Here is a 14,593-nt window from a genome sequence, read left to right on the forward strand (position 1 = left end):
TGCATCAAAGTATTAGCACTTATTGTAACAATTACAATAAGTTAGCCATCTAAACAGTCAAAATTGTCTATCTCGCTCTAAAATTTAGCATGGTGCTGTTAAAACATGGCACTTATTGTAAAAATTACAACTAACTAATAGTAATTGTTACAATAAGTGCTAATACTTCGATACAAACCTACCCTAGATAGCTTCCGTAGCGGGAGATAGAAGTCTTGTGTATAGAATAGATGCGCAGGTGAGTGAGAAACGATGGAGACCGAACGAAATTGTTATATTTTTTACATACATACTACAATATTTTCAATGGCGTTCCTTGACAAAATGCCGCCCTTAGGCAGCGCCAGAATGCCGCCCCATTTTTTCTACAGTATTTTTTATCACCCTTCCATGACACCAATATCTAAGAAAAGAAGTGTCATGTGTGGATTACATTACTAACAAAATATATACCACTAAACCTAATTGAAATGCCATTTCTATTTCAATAGATAATATTACGAGTCCACAGTTTCAGATATGTACATAAAAAAATAACTTATTATAACTTTCAAAACTCTTGAGTGACTAGTAACATTATTCGGATAAATTAATTAGATAAGTATGTATCTACCTATAATTCAAATATAATTCGCAAATCTGCATGTGTCATTGCTGGTCATCAAGGGCGTTATTTCCAAGAAGAACGGAAGTAAACTAGACATCGCAAACCCGAAAAAAAAATTAGAGCGCTGTTAAACCTTTTATGTTAATTAATGCATTGTGTCGTAGTATATTCTTGGGTTTTCACCGTGTCTCCTTCTTCCTTCTTTACTCGACGTTTCGGGCTCGTTGCAGAGGCCATTATCAAGAGATATGTTTTATGATGAAATGTAGTGTAGGTATGTGAATGTAAACGTTGCTCTTAGAATGTCAAAAGGAATCCGATTATCTAAGAGCAAACGTTTTTAACCGTAATCCATCATCCCTATTAATATTATCAGGGTTTCTGTGGATTTCAATGGCCTCCTTTATGTCATGGCTTCCGGCACTATCAGCAAAATCTAATATTCGAGCCGGTATCCCCGGTCGTAATGATTGACAGATTACTCTGAGCAACGTTTGCTCTTAGATAATCGGATTCCTTTTGACCTTCTAAGAGCAACGTTTACATTCACATACCTACACTACATTTCATCATAAAACATATCTCTTGATAATGGCCTCTGCAACGAGCCCGAAACGTCGAGTAAAGAAGGAAGAAGGGGACACGGTGAAAACCCAAGAATATATTACGATAAAAAACAACCGTGAAAGCCTCAAACATTATAATGCATTGTGTCTCTAAATAGTGAGGTGATTTTTTAATGGAAATATATTTCCGTTATTACTAAGTTTAGGTACATATTTCTATATATACCTAATGATGCTTCTCGGTTTGCCGCCCTTCGAGTAACTGCCGCCCCCAAGCGATGCTCAATCTGCCAGGCAACCAGGCCATTTGAGCAGACTTCAAGGTGTTTTACATTTATTTTTCAGACTCTTTGTGGAAAATTTAGTGTGCCAGTTATACCTATTCGTAGATGTTTTAATTTATCCAAAGCGTTGACAGCGGTATCTTTCTATAAATCTAAAGATACAAATATAAGCCAACGATAATAATTATAACATAAATAGCCAGCTCTAATCAATGTAATCTTGGCATCTACGATCTGGCTGTAATCGCTTACTTTCCTAATCATTATTGAACATTTTAACGAGTGGTTGGCGTGCATCGGGCCAGATATTAAGAGGAGATCAATTTTATTTTAATGCGGCCGATTGTTATTTTTTTTTGGAACGCCACTGGCATCGACGACCTCGTAAAAATACATAATTAATTTGTTTTAATTGAACGAAAAAACCATGTTTGTACGCTGTACTGCCCAGAAAGGGTCATGGCCGACTCAGACATCCGTTTCAATATCATGTCTGATGGGGTGATTGTCAGACGCCTACTAGCCACATTTTAAATTGAAGAAAGCACGAACCAAATTGAGGTGCATGTCGCGGACTATCACGTGACGTCACAGTAAACTGCCGCTACAGGAAAAAAGTGTGTAAGACATTTTTCTTGGTGTTTAAAATGTTATTAGACTGATACTTCCATCCCGTAGCACATTTTGAACCTTTAAACGAAGATTGTCAGTTGGAAAAATCTGCCGTAATCACTAAAACAACAATGAGGTCACCTTACGTTGAACTGTACCGCATCGACACCTGCATGACTTTCATGAACGTTTTTATCAGCTTCTACATGCCTACACTTTGCGACTGTCATGTCAAAATCACGTTTTTTTTTTGTTTTTAGCGGTTGGCACTATGTATTTTCTATAAGAATGTTGTCGATTATCTATGGTCTGCAGGTTGGTTTCTGTTCAAAATATTATCTATGGATGTCACATCGAAATGGCTCAAATAGACTCTATGACGATCGGTCATATAAATGCCGAAAACCCGTTTCTTATGTTGGCGTCCTGTGTCACCGGTGTCACAGAGTGTAAATACGATGTCATAGCTGTCATACAATATGTATGTATAATATGTCGGAATGTCTATTTGAACCTTGTTATTTTAACGTACGCACACGTAGAAACTGTTAAAATTAATTGAAATTAGCATGAATAATTAATAAAAATTCAAATTACTAATACGTTATAATTGACACTCTTCATCAGTGTCATTCTTCAGTGCATTTACGGAGATGGTACTCGTTCAAAATATTCTACAAAATTACGAAACCATATAGTAAATTTGTCGCCGCGACGCCGACAGCGTGACAGTCCGCGACATGCACCTCAATTTGATTTGCGCTTAATAGTATTTTGGCGGGTCTCGTTCTTAAGGGATGAGACCTCTGTGATTTGGGATGACCAGGAGGTATAGATTTAGAGTCGTCAGGAGGAAAGATGAGACATCGAGATTTTGTGGTTAAATAGATGGAGGAGTGAGTTTTATTTACAGCGTAAACAGTCGGTATGTAGTGGTCAATGACTTCTGGCCTTCTCAGCATTATTTCTACAGTGAAAGAATTAGCAAGTCATTTAAACTAACGCACACTCGTCTAATAATAATAATAATAATAGGCGGACTCGCATAATAGCAAAATATTAAGGCTATACTTCAGCTGAGGCATGGTCTAAAACGATCGTGACTACGCGACGCGCAGTGACGAACAAAACATAATTTGTCATAAAAATTCAACATCGTCCATTTAATGTTATTAAGTAATAATAATAATATATTCATTGACATGTTTTGTTTTTCAAGTAAATAGGTACGTAACGTTTTTTAGTCACCTTTACACGATTTAAGAATTAATTCCTCCGACGCCATCACAAAACAAATTGACTTGCCCACAGGTCGACTATCGCTCTCCGACTGGCAATGCAAGCGAAATTACGTCCCACGTATTGCTGAAAATTATTTGCCGCTTCACTGAAGTATGCTCTTAAACAACACAATAACACTACTCAAAATATTTAATCCTGACCATAAAGAAAATTAAATTTATAATTGGAGGAATATAATTAACCACACATTAATGCAACTAACCCTCCCAACCATCTTGTACGAAAAAGCAAGGGCATGGTTATTTCTTCTTCTTCGACCATGTCCGATCCTAATAGAATCATACGGGCCTCCACAGAGTGGAGGTTTGTATTAAAATATTTTGTTTTTTACGAGAAATGGATGTCAGCCACTTGCTCAACCTATTAGGTCCATACCCTGACAGCATGGCCCCCACATCCTGAAGCGGGCTCCCAGGCTAGGATGTTTGGCGGGTCCCCCTACCTATCGCCAAAGATAAAGGCAGTGTGACACTCTACAGTAGCGATTTCCAAATGGTGTACGCGGTAAAATTAATTTGTATATTTAGTGTTTTTTTTTTTAATATATTTTAATAATCCATTTGAATTATGGAGTTGTCGAGTATCGATACATAATTAAAAATTGTGTCGTACAACCACATAATTTTAAATAATAACATTACTGAAAGGAAATAGCGCCGCAGGCGATTTTTTTTTACTATAAAAGCAAATTAGCAAAATATATATAATATAATATATATAAATATAATATATTATATATACATAATATTATATATATATAAATAAAAAGATAGCAAAATGTGTGTTTATCTCACTTATTTGGTCGACTCGCCTTGCCGGGCCTCTCCTGAGCCCGGGCCCCCAGGCTAGAGCCCTGTCAGCCCCCCCTTTGTGGGGGCCATGCCTGACAGACACAACTTGAAAAACAATATATATGTACTTGCCAGACCCAGGATTCGAACCTGGGACCCACGGCGTTATAGTCCAACGCTTAAGCCGCGCGGCCACCGTGGGTGAGGTCAAAAAATGTTAAGTTGCGTAGTATTCTTGAATACGGGTCTCATTTGAAGCCCTAACTAAGTTTCTTACTACATTATTTGAGAGCAGAAGAAATTTCTTCGAATCCTCTATCTCAACGAATACATACCTGTAAACTTTTGATAGGACTTCGGATGAGTATTTTCCGACTTCCTTTCTTCAAAGAAAACTCGCCTTTTACTGTCTTGAAGCTCGTAGTTTTAAAAGCATTCTTGACTGCTCACACGGGACATAGTTTCCAAGCGTAGTAGTCGCTATGACTTCTTCTGAATTAAAAACAAGGTACCCTCATGTCTGCTACGAGACGGACGACAACGTGTAACGAATAACGGATAACAACTAATTCTTTATTTTATCTAAATTTCGTGTTGTAACGTTTTGAAGTAATAGTTAGTTAAGTTTATAGTATGTTTAAAAATTTAAAAAAATTATTTGTGAAAGATTTATGGGAGAAATGGCCCTGGGCAGAGTCGAGAAATGTAGAGGGCATGATTGTTTCGAGGGGGCATTTTATTCATCCATTTAATACGTCAATGATTTCAACAGTCACCGTGGCGACAAGACGTCTGTTCTCATCGGAAGAATACGTCTGCGGCATCTGCAGAGAGTCAATCACTCCGATGCCGTCGTCGAGGGTATTCTGGCCGCCGTGCTGCAAAAGGGACAGATGGTTTCACAGGATTTGTGTAGAGGTATGCTGACTGGGTTTTTAAAATTAAGTAAGAATGTCAGTCCTCACACTGCGTCAAATACTCATTGAAATAACAACATGGGTTAATTAAAAAATTACATTTTGTTTCAACAAACATAATATTATGTATATTTTTACACTGTTATGTGCAGTGGCGGCTCGTGGATAAGACATCTGGAGGTGCTGCGGTTGATTAAAAATAAAAAAGATGTTTATTTGGATTATAGTTTACTATTAACATCAAAATTAAATATAAATTATTAATTAAAATAAAGAACTTTCCATAAATTGCTTACCGAAATAAATTTTAACAATGTTAATAAAACATTAAAGCTATATTTCTTTCCTCGCTGTCCACACTCATGGCACATTTCGCCGTGAGCTTTCTTACGTCTTACGTACTTCCCGGGTCTTTTCGGGTGTTACTATATTAAAAATTATTTATAATTCCTTAGTTAGAAGCCAGAAGGGTCGATTGTTTGGGCACCGCATCAGTTGGATCATCGGGTCATAACCTTATGGTGGAGCGAGTTCAAAATAAATTTTGAGACTCCTTTATTTGAGGTTATATGGATACTATCCGTGGCTTTATGCAACTGAATTTCTCTTAGGTATGCTTACATACTGTAGTTCAAATGCTAGAAGATATCAATATTTGGCCACGTATTTTTTTCGACTCATATGTGGTGTAAATGAGAACTCTGCCATTCTTGGTAATATTGACTTGTGTGTCCATGATAACTATCTTAGAAATCGGGAGCATCAATTGTTTGTTTTCCCGAGGAGCAGAACTAACCTGTCATTGGTGATGCCAATTGGGAGGGCAATAACTCTGTTCAACCAAATCGCTTCGGATGTTGATATATTCTACCTACGTGAGTATGAGTATAGGTGGACGTTGTTTTATAAGTTCTTAAATTAGGGTCCACTTACCTCATTCGGTGTGCTTCCATTCTTTATAATCTATATTTTTTATAATTTTTGTACCTTTTACTTTACTTTTCATACTGTTTTTGTGATACTGCATACATTTATTCTTTGTTTTTAAATGTTTTGTTGTGAACGTCTTAAATTTATAATTTGTAATGTTCACGGCAAGTAAACAAATAAATAAATTTGAAAGAGATGGCAGTATACTATACGGTCTCTATTCTATACTAAATATTCGTCTATCTATAAAATATCTAAAATTATGCAATTAATTAAATCATAAATATAACTTTGGATATTTTATAGATAGAATAATATTTTTTATCTATTATAGTTTGGTTTAGGCAGGGCTTAATGACTTTAAAAATGAACCAACATATGTATAATAATATGTATTCTTTATAGGATGAATTATGAATGTATAAGTGTGCACAGTTTTGTCATATCGCCCAAAGTATAACAAAACTATTATGCTTTGGTATAGACAGGGTTTAATGGATTTTAAAAACCTAACCAACACCATCTGTAAATTGTAGTCTCAGTTCAATAAAAACAAATACGTATGATTAACAATGTTTAATGTGCACTATTTATGCAGGATATTAACATCCTACCTCCACACTTCGCTACTGATACCTAGGTATATGACAGGTTTATTATCATGTGATTTTATTTCAGTTGTTATCCACCCAGAAAGGGTAATGTTACAATACAATATTATCTAACTATCTAGATACTATAACATAAGGCAACATTATATCTGTAGCTTTATTTTGCTCGAATTGGGAGCAAATAATGGAGAATTAACTAGTTTTATGAGTAATAATTCTTATTCGTCGAAGAAACGTTTATAATATTTAATTAGGAGCGGAGAAAACTCAACACCTTAAAATTTTCCTCCCGGGGAATTGAGTTTGAATTCCGGTGTTCAAGATGTCAGCCTTTTATAGAGGTTGTGGGAAAACGCCGCCAGGGTCGCGTCGCTCCAGCCGGGGGCGCGCGCACCTCTCAGTGTCGTCGGGGCAACCCCACAGGGTGAACGTGTGCCGTCGACGTGTCAACTGTTAGCTCACAAAAGTCAGCGCGAGTCATCGACTACCCCGTACAATATACACACCAGAAAAAACACTTCACGACACTATAAAAGAGACAACAGGCCAAAATTAGACGCGATCTAAGCGAAGGCTCTATTACGCGAGAAAAAACAGGCTGTGTGTTCGGTTATGAGGCTATAGTTCGACTAGATACCGTGCCATGTAGCTGTATATTGCATTTCACTTTGTTTCTTTGTACAGTACAATTTTGATGTTTACTTCCGTTCAAATAAATATTACGTAAAAAATTCTGGAGATAACACTAAATAAACGATCTCGTGGAGTTGTATTCATTTTGTGTGTGTGCCACAGGGTTTAAATGCTGTAAGTACACCTTTTATTTTAATTAAAAAAATAACACAATTATTTATTTTATTTAAATAAAATAGCACAGTGTATTTCATAGGTTTTTTTATGTGATATATTACAATAAAAGATTAAAACTTCAATGTATTATGACGAGTGTGTTTACAATACTAGATAACGTAAAAAAAATAAGCCGCGAATGAAGGACGTAAAATGTATACAGTATTTTTTTATTATCACGCACGGTTTTTCCTTACAAACGTCACTAGTTTTTATTATTACTTACCAAAAAAATATATTGTATACTCTACTTTTTTTCTTATTTCTTTTTCATGCTAATGGATTGCTTCATAGATTTTTGCAATTGAGGTTTTGCGAAAGACATTTAAAAACATTTCTAAGGTTTCAGACGACTTCGCAGACATACATTATAATTGCTTCAGCGTATAAATAAAACAGAAAGAAAATGAATTGTTTGCACCGATTAAATGGGTTTTTACTTTAAAATGTGTATTAATACAAAACATTGTAATGTTGATTTATTGAATTTTTAATTGTCAAAACTACCGGTTAATCTGTCAGCGCACATAAATCATTTTCATTCGTGTGAAAGAGTCGATTTATTAATTTTTATTCATAATTTTATCTATCTTTACACATATAATTCTGACACTTGAAATTGTGCGAAATCCACTGAACTTATTAATTATCTTTGATAGTTTACTTAAAAGATATGTTACCTAGTTTCATTACAAAAGTATACAATTTTAAGCATTGGATTAATTATAAAATCATTAAACTACTTCTTATTGGTCGTTCCGTGGCCACCTTGAAATTCTATCATCTTTGAGCGACCAACACTTTCCACCCATCTCGATCCTCTGATTCTCTCAGGGCAGAGTTAAGGTTGTACCGAGTCATCTTCTTCGCTCAGAGGCTACCCAAAATCACCAGTCTCTCCAGGTAATCCGGTCCGTGCCAAACAATATATCAAAAAAACTGTAGAATGCGTTTCAAACACATCGATAAATTACAATAAATAATTATTTTCACTATTAATTCTTGATAGAAAGACCAATTATTACTGAGAATGTCCGTCAAGATAATACCATTCTTGCGGGTCTATTCTATACACAAGGCTGCTTTCGGTCCGCTACGGCCTCTGAATAGGGTAGGAAAGTATCGAATTATTAACACTTATTGTGATAATTACAATAATATAGTTATAATTGTTACAACAAGTAGGTATTATGTTTTAACAGCACATCTGTTGGCTGTGATAAATTTTAGACCGAGATAGACAGTTTTGACAGTTCAGACGGTTAACTTATTAGTCCAGTCAAATTAGACCGAAAAATACGTTATGGTTGCAAAAGGTCGGGTAGAAGATTTTTTTTTCAATTTGTTTATATGGTTATGAGTGACAAGAAAATGAGTTTTGCCAATTCGGATGACTTCGGCACAACTTTTGGCGGGCAAAAAACCGCAAAATTTTGGGTGTTTTTTTGGTTTTTCGCTTATATCTCAAAAACGGTTGGTCGTAAAAAAATATTGTTTTACATAGAATTAAAGCTTATTAAATTTCCTAAAAATATTTATATAACACGTTTTTTTCTATCTTTAACTGTTTATGAGATATTTGCTGTTGAAAACACGCGTTTTATCAAAATTTTGGGTGTTTTTTTGGTTATATCTCAAAAACGGTTGGTCGTAGCAAAAATATTGTTATATACAACATTAAAGTTTATTAGATTTCCTAAAATGTTTATATAATACATTTTTTTCTATCTCTGACCGTTTATGAGATACTTGCTGTTGAAAACAGTATATCGTCGCTCTAGGATTATATTGTCCAAAGTAACAATATGTGAAATGTTCAGGACACGAAAAACAAAGTTCACTACCTTATATTTCAATATTATTATTTTATTTTTACATTTAATAAATAGGTTGGGTAGGTAATGGTGGGTTTATTACATTCATGGAATTTGGGCCACAGGTAATGGAGTGACTAGTTAGATAAAGTCCATTAATTTCGCTGGGTTTTTTCAGTTAATATGCTATTGATATTAAATATTTTGTTATTGTTATTTGAAATTATCCTATAATTACCTTTTATTGGCTTAAGAATATCTTTCTGATTCAAAATATGGTCAGTAATATTAAAATTATTAAGAATTGAAATTATTAGGGTACCTACTTATCTCTATATATATAAAAATCTCGTGTCACGATGTTTGTGGTCGAACTCCTCCGAAATGGCTCGACCGATTCTTATGAATTTTTTTATGTATATTTGTTAGGTATGAGAATAGGTCAACAAGTATATTTCATACCGCTAGGTGATTAGGGTATCTCTATCCAGAAAAATTTTCTTTTATTTTTCTGACAATTTTTTTTTGTATTTTTTTTATTATTTGGCATAAAAAAATACCTATAACCTCAAATTTTCATTTTCCTACCCCCATCCTCCCATTTTTTAATCGCGATTTTATTATTTTTGTATGAACAAATTTAACCGTCGTTCGTATTTCAAACAGAACGAAATTGTTTATATTGTTGAATGACAGATGGCACTACGTCCGAGAAGAATTAAAGAGAAGCGTCGCGTCATTTTGACATTTCATTCGGCAAATCACAACGCAGTGCGTGCAAAATTTTGTACGATTTATTTTAATTTATCTATTTTTATGTGCGTGTATTACAGTGCACAATGCCAGTAAGATGCAAGGGGGGCCATTTGGGCCGTCGAACGAATAAAGCAACAAAGATGCGAAATAGTAGAGTAGAAAGAACAGACGAACAAATCCAACAAGATAACAAAAACGTGCGTGTAAGCATGTCGCAATTGCGTGCATCTCAATCACAAGAGGCACGAGCTGAACGAAATCAACAACGACAATTGGAACGGAGCTAAGCGCGCCGGTTCGTAGTTAACACACGCAGAGCAAATGACCGACAACGCCAACAAGTACATCGAACATTTACATCCGCTTCGTTCCTTCTTCTCGCATTCGAGTACGAGCCAGATATTGAATATTCCGCTCATCCAAAAGTGCTGATTGGTGCTATGGACAAAGAATGTCCCCATTGTCATGCGCTCAAATTCAAACATGAGTCAGCCGGGATGTGTTGCGCATCAGGAAAAGTGCAACTACCAGAAATTGAGATACCACCAGAACCATTGAACAGCTTGCTCATTGGCACGGTTCCAGATTCAAACCTGTTCCTGAAGTCCATTCGCACATTCAATTCATGCTTCCAAATGGAAACGGAAATAGTTCACAATACTGCGGCAAATGGTCAACAATTCCATTCTACGTTCAAAATCAAAGGTCAAGTATACCACAAAGTAGGCTCATTGCTTCTAATGCCAAACGAACCACATACATTTTTACAAATCTACTTCATGGGCGCGGCGGTGAGGACATCAATCATGTGGATGCACGTTGCGGCTACAATAGCCTCAATTCGCCTGATGCCAGGCGCATCGTCGGCGAACTGGACGCCCTGTTGAATGAGCACAATGAATTATTGAAATTCTTCAAAGCACACATGCACGAATTGCAAAGTGACAATCACGCTATTGTCATCAATCCTGATAAAACACCAGCTGGAGAGCACGTACGTCGATTCAATGCGACTGTTGTTGACGACATTGCTGGAATCATGGTTGGCGACCGCACATCGACGCGAGAAATCGTGATTCGAAGAAGAAACAATAATCTGGAGTTCATCGCTGACACACACCGTTCATACGACGCTCTCCAATATCCGCTAATTTTCTGGAAGGGACAAGACGGATATTGCATAAACATTAAACAACGAGATCCTGTCACAGGTAATTCATTCATTATGAACATCATTACTCATTTTGAATTGAGAAAATGAATGGTTGATTTTTTTTGTTTTTATCGGCGGTCATCGTCTACAGTGCTCTATTCCTCTTTCTGTCATAGATCCCATCCCCACACACTTACGATACATTCGTTACTTTTTATTTAACAACCAAAATATTCACTAAAAATAATTTATATAGCAGAACAACGTTTGCCTGGTCAGCTAGTATAACAATAAAATATTAGTTAGGTACCTATTAAAAAAAATATTTGGGATTTATTAATTAGTTAATTTGTTTGGGTTTACAAACTAGTCTTTATTGTCAATGGGCGCAATGTTACAGATGGTGCGTGGGGATGGGGGGAGAGTTAGTGGGAGTGGTAGAAAGGGCCACATTCTAATTTCTACTTTCATCAGCATTGAGACTCACAGCACCAACATTAACAATCAGTTTATTGTGGTTGACGGAGGACATCTCCTACATAAAGTAGTTTGACCCCGAAATTCATGCTTTGATGACATTGCGAAGATGTATTCGGATTATTTGACAAAACATTATAAGTTACAAATTGAAGTTGTATTTGACGGATATCCATCCAATGCTGCATCCAGTGGGACAAAGTTTGTAGAAAGATTACGCCGTATAAATTTAAAACCATGCCCTGAAATTATGTTTCAAGGAAACACTGTTAATCAGGTGGACCAGGAACTTTTTTTGAGCATCGGAAGTAATAAAAATCACTTGATAACACTACTTAAAACACATTTCTCACGGGTTGGCATAAAAGTGAACCAGGCAGAAAAGGATGCCGATGTTTTAATTGTAACTACTGCCATTTCAAAAGCAAATGAATTTAAAAGCATAGTAATAATAGGTGAAGATATTGACCTTCTTGTACTGATGTCGGCAAGAGGACAATTCTTGGACAACTTATTCTTTCGAAAACCTGGAAAGGGAAGTAAACCAGATGTGTTGTTCTCGACAAAATCGTTTAAATATGACGCACGTACCATTCTTTTCACACACGCGTTCAGTGGGTGTGATACAACATCCTCTCTATTTGGCCATGGAAAGATTAAATTGTGTGGTATTTTGGAGGAGAATATTCAGTTGAAGGAAGTGGTCACAGTATTCAACAATCCAGATGCCAGCACTGATGAAATAGCTGTAGCAGGAGAACAGGTACTTATGAGGTTGTACAGTGATGCCTGTAGACCTGAGGAAACACTGGACACTGCGTTATCGGCTATTCATGAAATCGGACAAACAGATTAAATTTAATCTATCAAGACTACCACCAACTCGAGACGCAGTGCGACACCATTCGCTGAGATCCTACTACCAAATGCAAACTTGGCTTGGCAATGTTAAAAAACCAGAATATTGGGGGTGGCAGCGAACCAGCAATGGCCTAATACCCGTGGAGATCATTAAAGATCCAGCGCCTAAAAAAATACTGAAAGAACTTTCTTGTGCATGCAAGAAGGGGTGCAGTAAAGCATGTACCTGTCAAAAATCAGCGATGAACTGTTCGTCAATTTGAAAGAACTGCAGTGGAGTAAATTGTGAAAATGTAGCAGATATTTCTGGATTGGAGGAAGAGGACGCTTTAGAAGATGACTTTTATATTCAAGCAGAACTTCCCAGTAATGAACAGGTAATGGATGATATGAAATTAATATATATATATATATATAATATCTCTCCATTCTTTTCAAATTAATGGAATATATATAGTTTTGTAGGATAATGATCCCGACATGGGAGCTGCATTGCAAGACTTTGACGACGTAAAACCTTTGCCTACTCCACCTCACCAAAGCGGCAGAAATGGTTAAAAAATTAAGATATTTGGTGAATATTATTATTCTGTACATATTAACATTTGTTTTTCAATCATTACTAAAACTATGAATAATATACTTTATTTGTAAGATCTTAAGTTTAGATTAGTATTTCTTCTCATTAAAGTTTGATTTTTACTAAAACGCGTGTTTTCAACAGCAAATTTCTCATAAACGGTTAAAGATAGAAAAAAACTTGTTATATAAATATTTTTAGGAAATTTAATAAGCTTTAATTCTATTTAAAACAATATTTTTTTACGACCAACCGTTTTTGAGATATAAGCGAAAAACCAAAAAAACACCCAAAATTTTGCGGTTTTTTGCCCGCGAAAAGTTGTGCCGAAGTCATCCGAATTGGCAAAATTCGTTTTCTTGTCACTCATTACCATATATACAAATTAAAAAAAAATCTTCTACCCGACCTTTTGCAACCATAAAGTACAGATTGACTGGACTATATTGTAATTGTTACAGTAAGTGTTAATTATTCGATACTGTCCTACCCTATTTAGCTGCCGTAGCGGACCAAAAGCAGGCTTGTGTATAGAATAGACCCGTTGGATTTATATTACTTAATATATTGTGAAATAAGTACTAATACAACATTTTTAAAGTGTTTGTTATTGTAAATTCAATAAATGACCATACAAATGTGTAACAATAGTTATGTTCATTTTAATGTATTTATTTTTAAATTACTCTAACCTGCGTGCAAACTACATAATATAATAAAGTATAGTCTAGTGAGTGAGTCAAAATATGTTCAACCCAGTTATAGGTATTTTGTTGTAAGTAGCATTCATTATTTTGGAGTTTATATAATTTGAAAATGGAATTGTTGGTATATACATGAGAATATGATTTTGGGTAGATAGGTTAACCTACTAAAATTTTCCCCGCTAATGAGAGACCATAACTATAATGGAAATTCAGTAATAAAAATAATAAAAAGAGGTAATAATCGGCGTGGTGATAATATTATGCACATTAGGTACATATATATCGATAATCTTACACTGGGTGTGGATAGTATAATATTTATTACAATTAGACAGAAAACTAATTGAAATATTAATTGCAATTTACACTGTAATAACACTTTTTTTTATTTTTTTAAATAATTATTTAATTACATTGTGTAGGTGTACATTATGAAGGTAATAAATTGTGGGATTCGTAATTATATCGTCGAAAATTTAATAGTCGATTTCATTTGTACGTGAAATGTTTTTGTTTTTTTAATGCATTTTGAAGAAACGTGTATAAAACAAAAAATACTGAATTTCGGTTACCTACACATATAATAACATAGATAAAACAATTTTTTTATCACCTAAGATTATTATTAGAAATAGATAATATATATCTTGGTCCATGTGAGTGTTTAAAAAGGGTGCCGTGTAGGTATAATGCTCGGGCAGTGTCATCTATTTTTTTTTAATTGGCAACATTTTTTCGATAATTAATATTTTGAAATTAATACACATCATTTTGGT

The sequence above is a fragment of the Rhyacophila brunnea genome, unplaced genomic scaffold (assembly GCF_057557595.1).
Source record: "Rhyacophila brunnea isolate RB1 unplaced genomic scaffold, BYU_Rbru_1.0 scaffold_17, whole genome shotgun sequence".
NCBI lineage: Eukaryota > Metazoa > Arthropoda > Insecta > Trichoptera > Rhyacophilidae > Rhyacophila > Rhyacophila brunnea.